We start from the raw sequence: 16,141 nt of genomic DNA on the forward strand, positions 1-16,141 counted from the left end.
GGCACAGGGGGCTCTATTACTATATGCAGGGCACAAGGGGCTCTATTACTATATGCAGGACACAGGGGGCTCTGTTACCATATGAAGGGCACAGGGGGCTCTATTACTATATGCAGGGCACAGCAGGGGGCTCTATTACTATATGCAGGACACAGGGGGCTCTATTACTATATGCAGACACAGCGGACTCTATTACTATATGCAAGGCACAGCAGGGGGCTCTATTACTATATGCAGGGCACAGCAGGGGGCTCTATTACTATATGCATTATTTCTATATGGGGGCACAGCAGGGGATCCTACATACAGGGGGTAACACATACCTCCTTGCTTTACTGCACATGACACCTTAGGGTATATTCACACGGGCGGGCTCGCAGCGAGCCCGGCAGGTCCTGTCAGTTCCCATACACTACATACTTGCTGCGGTCTAAACGACTGCAGCGAGTATGTAATTATACCGCGCTTAACCCCTTCTACTCCCGCCGGATCCCCCGCTGTAAGCAGCATACATTACCTGTCCTTGCTGCACGGGTCCGGCGTCCTGCTCTCCCGCTCGGCCAATCAGTGGCTGCGGCTGGGCAACACACTAATTGGCCGGACGGGAGAGCAGGACGCCGGACCCGTGCAGCGAGGACAGGTAATGTATGCTGCTTACAGCCGGCGGGAGTAGAAGGGGTTAAGCGCGGTACAATTACATACTCGCTGCGGTCGTTTAGACCGCAGCAAGTATGTAGTTTATGGGAACTGACAGGACCTGCCGGGCTCGCAGCGAGAATCTCGCTGCGAGCCCGCCCGTGTGAATATACCCTTAAGTGGAATTTGTGTAGAATCTTAGGGGTTGGAAAAAAGTAAGTTGCTGGATAAGGGCGGAGCCTAAGATGTTTGTCTGGCAGGTTCAAAAGAGATGAATTGTATCTGCAAGAAATCATCACAATGGCCTGGGCTGGATGGAGAGGAAAAGGAAAGTGACGCCTCAGATGAAAGAAGATGTCACCTGTGAGTCCCTGTATGACTTTTTTTGTATTTTGTAGAACATTATTGGGTAGGAGTTCCCCAAGGTTAAAAAGGATATAGCCTTGTCACTTTGTGTGGTTCCACTGATTCGCTAAGTGCCTATTGTCTCATGCTGATCTTGATCCCAGAAGTAACACAACAGAGACTACAGGTTTTGAGGCCCCTGGAATTGCTTTCAGTTAACATGGTCCAATCAGTTCTGCACATTTAAACTCCAAAAAAGTTCCAAATTATGGTTTCACTAATGATTAAGCCCACCACTGTCTGCATGTAACCAGACATGCTGTCAGTACACTGTGAGGAGACTGTGAAGAACCATCCATGAGAGGAGCACTACCGATCAGCAACACCTAAGGCTGAGATTTGGGGGCCCGGCTGTGGACCCCTCAGACGCATTACGCGGGGTGATGTGGCCGCCCTTCCGACAAAAAGCCAAGACGAGAGTGCATCAGAAAGCCACAGAATGCATCACGTGGATTTTCGTCCTGTGCTGACTATGGCCTTGCCAATATTTTTATCTTGCTTGTAATCTTGGCTTTATTTTATGTTAAAGTAACCTCTTTCAAAAACATTCTTCCTATGGTTTCACTGGGGATTGAACCCAGGACCTTCTGCGTGTAAAGCAGACGTGATGACCACTACACTATGAAACCCTCTGAAAACGTGCTGCCAGTTCACATGGTCCAATGGGGTTCTGTTACATTTAAACTCTTTGAAAAAGTTTAAAGTTTTATGGTTTCACTTAGGATTAGCCCGGACTGTCTGCATGTAAACCAGACATGATGGTCACTACACTATGATTAAGACCATGAAGAACCATCCATGAGAGGAGCACTACCGATCAGCAACTAGAGGTCTGAGATTTGGGGCACGGCTGGGACCTTTCACACTCAAGGTGGGGGTAATACCCTTCCATTAAAAAGCCAAGACGAGAGTGCATCAGAAAGCCACAGATGCATCACATGGATTTTCTTCCTGTGCTGACTATGGCCTTGCAATATTTTTATCTTGCTTGTAATCTTGGGCTTTATTTTATGGTTAAAGTACCCTCTTTCAAAAACATCTTCCTATGTTTTCACTGAGATTGAACCCAGGACCTTCTGCGTGTAAAGCAGACATGATGACCTACTACACTATGAAACCCCTGAAAATCACTGCCAGTTCACATGGTCCAATCGGGTTCTGTTACATTTAAACTCTTTGAAAAAGTTTAAAGTTTATGGTTTCACTTAGGATTAAGCCCAGGACTGTCTGCATGTAAACCAGACATGATGGTCAGTACACTATGATTAAGACCATGAAGAACCATCCATGAGAGGAGCACTACCGATCAGCAACAACTAGAGGTCTGAGATTTGGGTGCACGGCTGGGACCTCTCAGACTCAAGGCGGGGGTAATACCCTTCCATCAAAAGCTAAGACAGAGTGCATCAGAAAGCCACAGATGCATCACGTGGATTTCTTCCTGTGCTGACTATGGCCTTGCAATATTTTTATCTTGCTTGTAATCTTGGGCTTTATTTTATGGTTAAATAACCTCTTTCAAAAACATTCTTCCTATGTTTCACTGGAGATTGAACCCAGGACCTCTGCGTGTAAAGCAGACGTGATGACCGCTACAACTATGAAACCCCTGAAAACGTGCTGCCAGTTAACATGGTCGAATCGGGTTCTGTTACATTAAACTCTTTGAAAAAGTTTAAAGTTTATGGTTTCACTTAGGATTAAGCCCAGGAACTGTCTGCTGTAAACCAGACATGATGGTCACTACACTATGATTAAGACCATGAAGAACCATCCATGAGAGGAGCACTACCGATCCGCAACAACTAGAGGTCCTGAGATTTGGGTGCACGGCTGGGACCTCTCAGACTCAAGGCGGGGGTAATACCCTTCCATCAAAAAGCCAAGACGAGAGTGCATCAGAAAGCCACAGATGCATCAAGTGGATTTTCGTCCTGTGCTGACTATGGCCTTGCAATATTTTTATCTTGCTTGTAATCTTGGCTTTATTTATGGTTAAAGTAACCTCTTTCAAAACATTCTTCCTATGGTTTCACTGGGGATTGAACCCAGGACCTTCTGCGTGTAAAGCAGACGTGATGACCACTACACTATGAAACCTCTGAAAACGTGCTGCCAGTTAACATGGTCCAATCGGGTTCTGTTACATTTAAACTCTTTGAAAAAGTTTAAAGTTTATGGTTTCACTTAGGATTAAGCCCAGGACTGTCTGCATGTAAACCAGACATGATGGTCACTACACTATGATTAAGACCATGAAGAACCATCCATGAGAGGAGCACTACCGATCAGCAACAACTAGAGGTCTGAGATTTGGGGGCACGGCTGGACCTTTCACACTCAAGGTGGGGGTAATACCCTTCCATTAAAAAGCCAAGACGAGAGTGCATCAGAAAGCCACAGATGCATCACATGGATTTTCTTCCTGTTGCTGACTATGGCCTTGCAATATTTTTATCTGCTTGTAATCTTGGGCTTTATTTTATGGTTAAAGTAACCTCTTTCAAAACATTCTTCCTATAGTTCACTGGAGATTGAACCCAGGACCTTCTGCGTGTAAAGCAGACATGATGACCACTACACTATGAAACCCCTGAAAATCCACTGCCAGTTCACATGGTCCAATCGGGTTCTGTTACATTTAAACTCTTTGAAAAAGTTTAAAGTTTATGGTTTCACTTAGGATTAAGCCCAGGACTGTCTGCATGTAAACCAGACATGATGGTCAGTACACTATGATTAAGACCATGAAGAACCATCCATGAGAGTAGCACTGCCGATCAGCAACAACTAGAGGTCTGAGATTTGGGTGCACGGCTGGGACCTCTCAGACTCAAGGCGGGGGTAATACCCTTCCATCAAAAAGCCAAGACGAGAGTGCATCAGAAAGCCACAGATGCATCAAGTGGATTTTCGTCCTGTGCTGACTATGGCCTTGCAATATTTTATCTTGCTTGTAATCTTGGGCTTTATTTTATCGTTCAAGTAACCTCTTTCAAAAACATTCTTCCTATGGTTTTTACTGGGGATTGAACCCAGGACCTTCTGCGTGTAAAGCAGACGTGATGACCACTACACTATGAAACCTCTGAAAATGTGCTGCCAGTTCACATGGTCGAATCGGGTTCTGTTACATTTAGACTCTTTGAAAAAGTTTAAAGTTTATGGTTTCACTTAGGATTAAGCCCAGGACTGTCTGCATGTAAACCAGACATGATGGTCACTACACTATGATTAAGACCATGAAGAACCATCCATGAGAGGAGCACTACCGATCAGCAACAACTAGAGGTCTGAGATTTGGGGGCACAGCTGGACCTTTCACACTCAAGGTGGGGGTAATACCCTTCCATTAAAAAGCCAAGACGAGAGTGCATCAGAAAGCCACAGATGCATCACATGGATTTTCTTCCTGTGCTGACTATGGCCTTGCAATATTTTTATCTTGCTTGTAATTTTGGGCTTTATTTTATGGTTAAAGTAACCTCTTTCAAAAACATTCTTCTTATGGTTTCACTGGAGATTGAACCCAGGACCTTCTGCGTGTAAAGCAGACATGATGACCACTACACTATGAAACCCCTGAAAATCCACTGCCAGTTCACATGGTCCAATCGGGTTCTGTTACATTTAAACTCTTTGAAAAAGTTTAAAGTTTATGGTTTCACTTAGGATTAAGCCCAGGACTGTCTGCATGTAAACCAGACATGATGGTCAGTACACTATGATTAAGACCATGAAGAACCATCCATGAGAGGAGCACTACCGATCAGCAACAACTAGAGGTCTGAGATTTAGGTGCACGGCTAGGACCTCTCAGACTCAAGGCGGGGGTAATACCCTTCCATCAAAAAGCCAAGACGAGAGTGCATCAGAAAGCCACAGATGCATCACATGGATTTTCTTCCTGTGCTGACTATGGCCTTGCAATATTTTTATCTTGCTTGTAATCTTGGGCTTTATTTTATGGTTAAAGTAACCTCTTTCAAAAACATTCTTCCTATGGTTTCACTGGGGATTGAACCCAGGACCTTCTGCGTGTAAAGCAGACGTGATGACCACTACACTATGAAACCCCTGAAATCGTGCTGCCAGTTAACATGGTCCAATCGGGTTCTGTTACATTTAAACTCTTTGAAAAAGTTTAAAGTTTATGGTTTCACTTAGGATTAAGCCCAGGACTGTCTGCATGTAAACCAGACATGATGGTCACTACACTATGATTAAGACCATGAAGAACCATCCATGAGAGGAGCACTACCGATCAGCAACAACTAGAGGTCTGAGATTTGGGGGCACGGCTGGGACCTTTCACACTCAAGGTGGGGTAATACCCTTCCATTAAAAAGCCAAGACGAGAGTGCATCAGAAAGCCACAGATGCATCACATGGATTTTCTTCCTGTGCTGACTATGGCCTTGCAATATTTTTATCTTGCTTGTAATCTTGGGCTTTATTTTATGGTTAAAGTAACCTCTTTCAAAAACATTCTTCCTATGGTTTCACTGGAGATTGAACCCAGGACCTTCTGCGTGTAAAGCAGACATGATGACCACTACACTATGAAACCCCTGAAAATCCACTGCCAGTTCACATGGTCCAATCGGGTTCTGTTACATTTAAACTCTTTGAAAAAGTTTAAAGTTTATGGTTTCACTTAGGATTAAGCCCAGGACTGTCTGCATGTAAACAAGACATGATGGTCAGTACACTATGATTAAGACCATGAAGAACCATCCATGAGAGGAGCACTACCGATCAGCAACAACTAGAGGTCTGAGATTTGGGTGCACGGCTGGGACCTCTCAGACTCAAGGCGGGGGTAATACCCTTCCATCAAAAAGCCAAGACGAGAGTGCATCAGAAAGCCACAGATGCATCAATTGGATTTTCGTCCTGTGCTGACTATGGCCTTGCAATATTTTTATCTTGCTTGTAATCTTGGGCTTTATTTTATGGTTCAAGTAACCTCTTTCAAAAACATTCTTCCAATGGTTTCACTGGGGATTGAACCCAGGACCTTCTGCGTGTAAAGCAGACGTGATGACCACTACACTATGAAACCTCTGAAAACGTGCTGCCAGTTCACATGGTCGAATCGGGTTCTGTTACATTTAAACTCTTTGAAAAAGTTTAAAGTTTATGGTTTTACTTAGGATTAAGCCCAGGACTGTCTGCATGTAAACCAGACATGATGGTCACTACACTATGATTAAGACCATGAAGAACCATCCATGAGAGGAGCACTACTGATCAGCAACAACTAGAGGTCTGAGATTTGGGGGCACGGCTGGGACCTTTCACACTCAAGGTGGGGGTAATACCCTTCCATTAAAAAGCCAAGACGAGAGTGCATCAGAAAGCCACAGATGCATCACATGGATTTTCTTCCTGTGCTGACTATGGCCTTGCAATATTTTTATCTTGCTTGTAATCTTGGGCTTTATTTTATGGTTAAAGTAACCTCTTTCAAAAACATACTTCCTATGGTTTCACTGGAGATTGAACCCAGGACCTTCTGCGTGTAAAGCAGACATGATGACCACTACACTATGAAACCCCTGAAAATACACTGCCAGTTCACATGGTCCAATCGGGTTCTGTTACATTTAAACTCTTTGAAAAAGTTTAAAATTTATGTTTTCACTTAGGATTAAGCCCAGGACTGTCTGCATGTAAACCAGACATGATGGTCACTACACTATGATTAAGACCATGAAGAACCATCCATGAGAGGAGCACTACCGATCAGCAACAACTAGAGGTCTGAGATTTGGGGGTACGGCTGGGACCTTTCACACTCAAGGTGGGGGTAATACCCTTCCATTAAAAAGCCAAGACGAGAGTGCATCAGAAAGCCACAGATGAATCACATGGATTTTCTTCCTGTGCTGACTACCGCCTTTCAATATTTTTATCTTGCTTGTAATCTTGGGCTTTATTTTATGGTTAAAGTAACCTCTTTCAAAAACATTCTTCCTATGGTTTCACTGGGCATTGAACCCAGGACCTTCTGCGTGTAAAGCAGACGTGATGACCACTACACTAAGAAACACCTGAAAATCCACTGCCAGTTCACATGGTCCAATCGGGTTCTGTTACATTTAAACTCTTTGAAAAAGTTTAAAGTTTATGGTTTCACTTAGGATTAAGCCCAGGACTGTCTGCATGTAAACCAGACATGATGGTCACTACACTATGATTAAGACCATGAAGAACCATCCATGAGAGGAGCACTACCGATCAGCAACAACTAGAGGTCTGAGATTTGGGGGCACGGCTGGGACCTTTAACACTCAAGGTTGGGGTAATACCCTTCCATTAAAAAGCCAAGACGAGAGTGCATCAGAAAGCCACAGATGCATCACATGGATTTTCTTCCTGTGCTGACTATGGCCTTGCAATATTTTTATCTTGCTTGTAATCTTGGGCTTTATTTTATGGTTAAAGTAACCTCTTTCAAAAACATTCTTCCAATGGTTTCACTGGGGATTGAACCCAGGACCTTCTGCGTGTAAAGCAGACGTGATGACCACTACACTATGCACTCCCTGAAAATACACTGCCAGTTCACATGGTCCAATCGGGTTCTGTTACATTTAAACTCTTTGAAAAAGTTTAAAGTTTATGGTTTCACTTAGGATTAAGCCCAGGACTGTCTGCATGTAAACCAGACATGATGGTCACTACACTATGATTAAGACCATGAAGAACCATCCATGAGAGGAGCACTACCGATCAGCAACAACTAGAGGTCTGAGATTTGGGGCACGGCTGGGACCTTTCACACTCAAGGTGGGGTAATACCCTTCCATTAAAAAGCCAAGACGAGAGTGCATCAGAAAGCCACAGATGCATCACATGGATTTTCTTCCTGTGCTGACTATGGCCTTTCAATATTTTTATCTTGCTTGTAATCTTGGGCTTTATTTTATGGTTAAAGTAACCTCTTTCAAAAACATTCTTCCTATGGTTTCACTGGAGATTGAACCCAGGACCTTCTGCGTGTAAAGCAGACGTGATGACCACTACACTATGAAACACCTGAAAATCCACTGCCAGTTCACATGGTCCAATCGGGTTCTGTTACATTTAAACTCTTTGAAAAAGTTTAAAGTTTATGGTTTCACTTAGGATTAAGCCCAGGACTGTCTGCATGTAAACCAGACATGATGGTCACTACACTATGATTAAGACCATGAAGAACCATCCATGAGAGGAGCACTACCGATCAGCAACAACTAGAGGTCTGAGATTTGGGGCACGGCTGGGACCTTTAACACTCAAGGTGGGGTAATACCCTTCCATCAAAAAGCCAAGACGAGAGTGCATCAGAAAGCCACAGATGCATCACGTGGATTTTCTTCCTGTGCTGACTATGGCCTTGCAATATTTTTATCTTGCTTGCAATCTTGGGCTTTATTTTATGGTTAAAGTAACCTCTTTCAAAAACATTCTTCCTATGGTTTCACTGGGGATTGAACCCAGGACCTTCTGCGTGTAAAGCAGACGTGATGACCACTACACTATGCAACCCCTTAAATCGTGCTGCCAGTTAACATGGTCCAATCGGGTTCTGTTACATTTAAACTCTTTGAAAAAGTTTAAAGTTTATGGTTTCAATTAGGATTAAGCCCAGGACTGTCTGCATGTAAACCAGACATGATGGTCACTACACTATGATTAAGACCATGAAGAACCATCCATGAGAGGAGCACTACCGATCAGCAACAACTAGAGGTCTGAGATTTGGGGGTACGGCTGGGACCTTTCACACTCAAGGTTGGGGTAATACCCTTCCATTAAAAAGCCAAGACGAGAGTGCATCAGAAAGCCACAGATGCATCACATGGATTTTCTTCCTGTGCTGACTATGGCCTTGCAATATTTTTATCTTGCTTGTAATCTTGGGCTTTATTTTATGGTTAAAGTAACCTCTTTCAAAAACATTCTTCCTATGGTTTCACTGGGGATTGAACCCAGGACCTTCTGCGTGTAAAGCAGACGTGATGACCACTACACTATGCACTCCCTGAAAATACACTGCCAGTTCACATGGTCCAATCGGGTTCTGTTACATTTAAACTCTTTGAAAAAGTTTAAAGTTTATGGTTTCACTTAGGATTAAGCCAGGACTGTCTGCATGTAAACCAGACATGATGGTCACTACACTATGATTAAGACCATGAAGAACCATCCATGAGAGGAGCACTACCGATCAGCAACAACTAGAGGTCTGAGATTTGGGGGCACGGCTGGGACCTTTCACACTCAAGGTGGGGGTAATACCCTTCCATTAAAAAGCCAAGACGAGAGTGCATCAGAAAGCCACAGATGCATCACATGGATTTTCTTCCTGTGCTGACTATGGCCTTGCAATATTTTTATCTTGCTTGTAATCTTGGGCTTTATTTTATGGTTAAAGTAACCTCTTTCAAAAACATACTTCCTATGGTTTCACTGGAGATTGAACCCAGGACCTTCTGCGTGTAAAGCAGACATGATGACCACTACACTATGAAACCCCTGAAAATACACTGCCAGTTCACATGGTCCAATCGGGTTCTGTTACATTTAAACTCTTTGAAAAAGTTTAAAGTTTATGGTTTCAATTAGGATTAAGCCCAGGACTGTCTGCATGTAAACCAGACATGATGGTCACTACACTATGATTAAGACCATGAAGAACCATCCATGAGAGGAGCACTACCGATCAGCAACAACTAGAGGTCTGAGATTTGGGGGTACGGCTGGGACCTTTCACACTCAAGGTGGGGGTAATACCCTTCCATTAAAAAGCCAAGACGAGAGTGCATCAGAAAGCCACAGATGAATCACATGGATTTTCTTCCTGTGCTGACTATGGCCTTTCAATATTTTTATCTTGCTTGTAATCTTGGGCTTTATTTTATGGTTAAAGTAACCTCTTTCAAAAACATTCTTCCTATGGGTTTCACTGGGGATTGAACCCAGGACCTTCTGCGTGTAAAGCAGACGTGTTGACCACTACACTATGAAACACCTGAAAATCCACTGCCAGTTCACATGGTCCAATCGGGTTCTGTTACATTTAAACTCTTTGAAAAAGTTTAAATTTATGGTTTCACTTAGGATTAAGCCCAGGACTGTCTGCATGTAAACCAGACATGATGGTCAGGGCCGCCGATTGGGCAGTACAACCGGTACTGCCGTATGGGGCCCGGACCCTTAAGAGACATGGGGGGGGGCCCGGCGGGCCCGCCGCCTCCCGCCCGACCGCTACCTCCCCACCCCGACCGCTACCCCCCCACCCCGACCGCTACGCTAGGGGTGCCCGCACGGCCCCCCTTGCCACCTGGGGGGGGGGGGTTGTGCCGCTTCGGTCCGGTGAGCTTCCGGCACACGCTGCCTCTATCACTGGCCGGAAGCTCACAGCTGCAGCCCTGCGGTCCTTCTCTCCTGCTCGGCAGCGGCGCACGTGACGTCATCGCGCCCAGCAGGAGAGAAGTTCCTGGACCGCGGGGCTGCAGCTGTGAGCTTCCGGCCAGTGATAGAGGCAGCGTGTGCCGGAAGCTCACCGGACCAAAGCTGCATGGGAAGGGGGGACCTGCCTCACCTGCCTCTGCTCCCTCACCTGCCTCTGCTCCCTCTGCTCCCCTGGCTCCCCCGGCCGCTCCCTCTTCCCCCAGCCTCTCCTCCTGTACCCCCCCCTCCAGCCTCTCTTCCTGTACCCCCCCCTCCAGCCTCTCTTCCTGTACCCCCCCCCTCCAGCCTCTCCTCCTGTACCCCCTTCCAGCCTCTCCTCCTGTACCCCCCTCCTGTACCCCCCCTCCAGCCTCTCCTCCTGCACCCCCTTCCAGTCTCTCCTCCTGTACCCCCTTCCAGCCTCTCCTCCTGTACCCCCCCTCCAGCCTCTCCTCCTGTACCCCCCCCTCCAGCCTCTCCTCCTGTACCCCCCCTCCAGCCTCTCCTCCTGTACCCCCCCTCCAGCCTCTCCTCCTGTACCCCCCCTCCAGCCTCTCCTCCTGCACCCCCCCTCCAGCCTCTCCTCCTGTACCCCCCCTCCAGCCTCTCCTCCTGTACCCCCCCTCCAGCCTCTCCTCCTGTACCCCCCCTCCAGCCTCTCCTCTTGTACCCCCCTCCAGCCTCTCCTCTTGTACCCCCCCTCCAGCCTCTCCTCTTGTACCCCCCCTCCAGCCTCTCCTCTTGTACCCCCTCTCCAGCCTCTCCTCTTGTACCCCCCCTCCAGCCTCTCCTCCTGCACCCCCCAGCCTCTCCTCCTGCAACCCCCAGCCTCTCCTCCTGCACCCCCCAGCCTCTCCCCCAGCCTCTCCTCCTGCACCCCCCAGCCTCTCCCCCAGCCTCTCCTCCTGCACCCCCCAGCCTCTCCTCCTGCACCCCCAGCCTCTCCTCCTGCACCCCACAGCCTCTCCCCCAGCCTCTTCTCCTGCACCCCACAGCCTCTCCTCCTGCACCCCACAGCCTCACCCAGCCTCTTCTCCTGCACCCCTCAGCCTCTCCTCCTGCACCCCACAGCCTCTCCCACAGCCTCTTCTCCTGCACCCCCAGCCTCTCCTCCAGCCTCTCCTCCTGCACCCCACAGCCTCTCCTCCTGCACCCCACAGCCTCTCCTCCTGCACCCCAAAGCCTCTCCTCCTGCACCCCACAACCTCTCCCCCTAGCCTACCCTCCTGCACCCCCAGCCTCTCCCCCAGCCTTTCCGTCAGCACCCCCCCAGCCTCTCTGTCAGCACCCCCAGCCTCTCTGTCAGCACCCCCCAGCCTCTCCTCCTGCACCCCCTAGCCTCTCCACCAGCACCTCCAGCTGCTCTCCCTGCCCCCCAGCTGCTCCTCCTGCCCCCCATCTTCTCCCCCTGCCCCATCTGCTCCTCCGCCTGTCCCCCATCTTCTCCCCCTGCCACTCCAGCTGCCCAATCTTCTCCCTGCCACCCTAGCTGCCACCTATCTGCTCCCCTGCCTGCCACCCCAGCTGCTCCTCCTGCCCCCCATCTACTCCCCCTGCCACCCCAGCTGCTGCCCCCGAGCTGATCCCTCTGCCCCACATTGCTCCCTCTGCCCCCCCAGCTGCTCCCCCTGCCCCCATCTACTACCCCTGCCCCTCTCACCCCAGCTGCTCCCCCTGCCCCCCATCTGCTCCTCCTCCTGCCCCCATCTACTCCCCCTGCCCCCAGCTGCTCCCTCTGCCTCCCCAGATTCTCCCCCCTGCCACCCCTAGCTGCTCCCCGTCACCCCAGCTGCTCTCCTTCCCCCTGTCACCCCAGCTTCTCCCCTTCACCCCAGCGGCTTCCCCTGGCACACCCATCTGCCTCCCTTCCCCAGTCACCCCCAGCTGCCTGCTTGCAGACTAGTTGTGGTCGGAGAAGTCTTCTTGATTGCTGCGCCAGATGGAGAAGAAAGCAAGAAGCGACGGCAATCGGAGAAGACGTCACCGGTGAGTCATTAGTAACTGCACTGTAATCACTTCTATAGTGTGCAGAGCCTGTGTACCATTGGGGTCTAAATGGGTCAGTGTATTGTTTGCAGTAGTGTACTGACACAGCCCCGCAGTCACTACAGTACACTAGCGCAAACTTTTAAACTAGGACCCAACTACAACAGCCGCAGGCACTACAACTCCCAGCATATGCTGAGGGCTGCAGACTGTCAGTAAATGCTGGGAGTTGTAGTGCCTGCAGCTGTTGTAGTTGGGTCCTAGGTGCATTATACACTGGATGCTTTGTAGCATATAAGAATACATAGATCTGTGGGGGCTCAGTGCAGGGAAGTGACCCCAGAACATCACTAATAGGGGACAGAACAAAACCATCTCCCCCTATCCCCTATTAGTGATGTTCTGGGTCACCTCCCTGCACTGAGCCCCCACAGATCTTTGTATTCTTATATGCCACAAAGCATCCAGTGTATAGGACCCAACTACAACAGCTGCAGGCACTACAACTCCCAGCATGTACTGACAGTCTGCAGCCCTCAGAGTATGCTGGGAGTTGTAGTACAGTTTAGACAGATGTATTGCTGGACCTTCAGGGCTGATGGTTGTCACCCACAGATTGCAGCCACCAGGAGACTCTGCACACAGTGATTTATTATAGGGTTGTCCTCTCAGAGACTACAACTCCCAGCATACCCTGAGAGCTGTATAAATGTAGGGATTTGTCACAGATACAGATGAATTCAGGAAAGGAGCGGGTCAGCATGTCGTGTCTCACTGGTTCTATATTGGTGGCCCCAGGTGCCCCAGTCCGACACTGGACAGAAGCGGCCCCCGAACTAAGACGTCCCCGGCCTCCTTCCTTCCTCCATCACGTCTGTTTGATGAGAATAGCGGGCATCAAGCAGAGCGGCACCCAAGTGCCAGGGTATATACCATGCATGTACAGTAATGGGGGGGGGGGCACCTCAGCGTGCAAAGTGCCTAGGGCAGCATAAACTCTAAATACAGGCCTGGCTGCCGGCACTTCATACCAGCAGCCTATGGGAGGCCGGGCCGTGACCTCTCCGGCAGGCGTGATCATGTGACGTCATCACGCCTGCCGGAAGTCCCGTCCCTGCGGCTCGCAAGATGGAGCCCGAAGAGGAGGAAGAGCTGCTGCCTGCACAGCGCGGATTAGGTGAGTAGGATGTTTGTTTTTTTAGGGGCACCTCTGGGGGCATTATTAGTTCGAGGGGGGCACCTCTGGGGGCATTATTAGTGTATGGGGGCACCTCTGGGGGCATTATTAGCATATGGGGGCACCTCTGGGGGCATTATTAGCATATGGGGGCATTATTAGTTCATGGGGGGCACCTCTGGGGGCATTATTAGTATATGGGGGCACCTCTGGGGGCATTATTAGTATATGGGGGCACCTCTGGGGGCATTATTAGTATATGGGGGCACCTCTAGGGGCATTATTAGCTCATGGGGGCACCTCTGGAGGCATTATTATCTCATGGGGGCACCACTGGGGGCATTATTAGTGAATGGGGGCACCTCTGGGGCATTATTAGTATATGGGGGCACCTCTGGGGGCATTATTAGTATATGGGGGCACCTCTGGGGGCATTATTAGTATATGGGGGCACCTCTGGGGGCATTATTAGTGTAGGGGGGCACCTCTGGGGGCATTATTAGTGTATGGGGGCACCTCTGGGGGCATTATTAGTGTATGGGGGCAACTCTGGGGGCATTATTAGTTCATGGGGGCACCTCTGGGGGCATTATTAGTGTATGGGGGCACCTCTGGGGGCATTATTAGTATATGGGGGCACCTCCGGGGGCATTATTAGTATATGGGGGCACCTCTGGGGGCATTATTAGTATATGGGGGCACCTCTGGGGGCATTATTAGTGTATGGGGGCACCTCTGGGGGCATTATTAGTGTATGGGGGCACCTCTGGGGGCATTATTAGTGTATGGGGGCACCTCTGGGGGCATTATTAGTTCATGGGGGCACCTCTGGGGGCATTATTAGTATATGGGGGCACCTCTGGGGGCATTATTAGTATATAGGGGCACCTCTGGGGGCATTATTAGTGTATGGGGCACCTCTGGGGGCATTATTAGTATATGGGGGCACCTCTGGGGGCATTATTAGTATATGGGGGCACCTCTGGGGGCATTATTAGTATATGGGGGCACCTCTGGGGGCATTATTAGTTCTTGGGGGGCACCTCTGGGGGCATTATTAGTATATGGGGGCACCTCTGGGGGCATTATTAGTATATGGGGGCACCTCTGGGGGCATTATTAGTATATGGGGGCACCTCTGGGGGCATTATTAGTTCTTGGGGGGCACCTCTGGGGGCATTATTAGTATATGGGGGCACCTCTGGGGGCATTATTAGTATATGGGGGCACCTCTGGGGGCATTATTAGTTCATGGGGGGCACCTCTGGGGGCATTATTAGTTCATGGGGGGCACCTCTGGGGGCATTATTAGTATATGGGGGCACCTCTGGGGGCATTATTAGTATATGGGGGCACCTCTGGGGGCATTATTAGTGTATGGAGGCACCTCTGGGGGCATTATTAGTGTATGGGGGCACCTCTGGGGGCATTATTAGTGTATGGGGGCACCTCTGGGGGCATTATTAGTATATGGGGGCACCTCTGGGGGCATTATTAGTATATGGGGGCACCTCTGGGGGCATTATTATTGGTGAACATATACAAATCAAACAGCCCCCCAGACCCTCGAAATTCAATAACCCCAAACGGGGCATTGCCTAGTACTCAACAGCATTCTGAATACAGGGGAACCCCTACCCCACTCTTGTATGTTGTAGTCTCCATCATAATGAGCCCCGCTGGGCTTGTAGACACGCTATAAATTGTACGTTGCAGGGGTGAATATAACGCACTGCATACAGAGCACAAGAGACGGCTATACAAGTAAGTGTCTGTATGGGGACATTTACATTGCACCTTGTTCACATTTAGTTTCTACAATTTTATAACTGTATAACAGAGGTTACATTTTAAGCCACTGGGGAAAATGGGGAATATGAGCTAGTTCTCTAGAATTGATCGGAATCAAATTATACCTCCCAGCAAGGCGTGGGGCGAACACACTATTTTTTTTTTTATTAATGTGGGGGGCCCAGACACTTTGGTTGTATGGGGCCCCGAAATTCCTGATGGCGGCCCTGATGATGGTCACTACACTATGATTAAGACCATGAAGAACCATCCATGAGAGGAGCACTACCGATCAGCAACAACTAGAGGTCTGAGATTTGGGGGTACGGCTGGGACCTTTCACACTCAAGGTGGGGGTAATACCCTTCCATTAAAAAGCCAAGACGAGAGTGCATCAGAAAGCCACAGATGAATCACATGGATTTTCTTCCTGTGCTGACTATGGCCTTTCAATATTTTTATCTTGCTTGTAATCTTGGGCTTTATTTTATGGTTAAAGTAACCTCTTTCAAAAACATTCTTCCTATGGTTTCACTGGGGATTGAACCCAGGACCTTCTGCGTGTAAAGCAGACGTGATGACCACTACACTATGAAACACCTGAAAATCCACTGCCAGTTCACATGGTCCAATCGGGTTCTGTTACATTTAAACTCTTTGAAAAAGTTTAAAGTTTATGGTTTCACTTAGGATTAAGCCCAG

The 16,141-nt window shown here is 48.6% G+C and overlaps 6 non-coding genes across 6 annotated transcripts; all 6 read right to left on the reverse strand.

The window, feature by feature from the left end:
* Positions 1 to 1,597: 1,597 nt before the first annotated feature.
* On the reverse strand, positions 1,598 to 1,670 carry TRNAV-UAC (transfer RNA valine (anticodon UAC)). Its single transcript has one exon. It is a non-coding gene; the product is annotated as a tRNA-Val (tRNA).
* Positions 1,671 to 3,068: 1,398 nt separating this feature from the next.
* On the reverse strand, positions 3,069 to 3,141 carry TRNAV-UAC (transfer RNA valine (anticodon UAC)). The gene has a single exon. It is a non-coding gene; the product is annotated as a tRNA-Val (tRNA).
* Positions 3,142 to 5,044: 1,903 nt separating this feature from the next.
* On the reverse strand, positions 5,045 to 5,117 carry TRNAV-UAC (transfer RNA valine (anticodon UAC)). Its single transcript has one exon. It is a non-coding gene; the product is annotated as a tRNA-Val (tRNA).
* Positions 5,118 to 6,033: 916 nt separating this feature from the next.
* Positions 6,034 to 6,106, reverse strand: TRNAV-UAC (transfer RNA valine (anticodon UAC)). Its single transcript has one exon. It is a non-coding gene; the product is annotated as a tRNA-Val (tRNA).
* Positions 6,107 to 8,504: 2,398 nt separating this feature from the next.
* TRNAV-UAC (transfer RNA valine (anticodon UAC)) lies at positions 8,505 to 8,577 on the reverse strand. The gene has a single exon. It is a non-coding gene; the product is annotated as a tRNA-Val (tRNA).
* Positions 8,578 to 15,965: 7,388 nt separating this feature from the next.
* On the reverse strand, positions 15,966 to 16,040 carry TRNAV-UAC (transfer RNA valine (anticodon UAC)). Its single transcript has one exon. It is a non-coding gene; the product is annotated as a tRNA-Val (tRNA).
* Between the last annotated feature and the right edge of the window lie 101 nt (positions 16,041 to 16,141).

This window comes from Dendropsophus ebraccatus, chromosome 4 (genome assembly GCF_027789765.1).
Source record: "Dendropsophus ebraccatus isolate aDenEbr1 chromosome 4, aDenEbr1.pat, whole genome shotgun sequence".
NCBI classification, from domain to species: domain Eukaryota; kingdom Metazoa; phylum Chordata; class Amphibia; order Anura; family Hylidae; genus Dendropsophus; species Dendropsophus ebraccatus.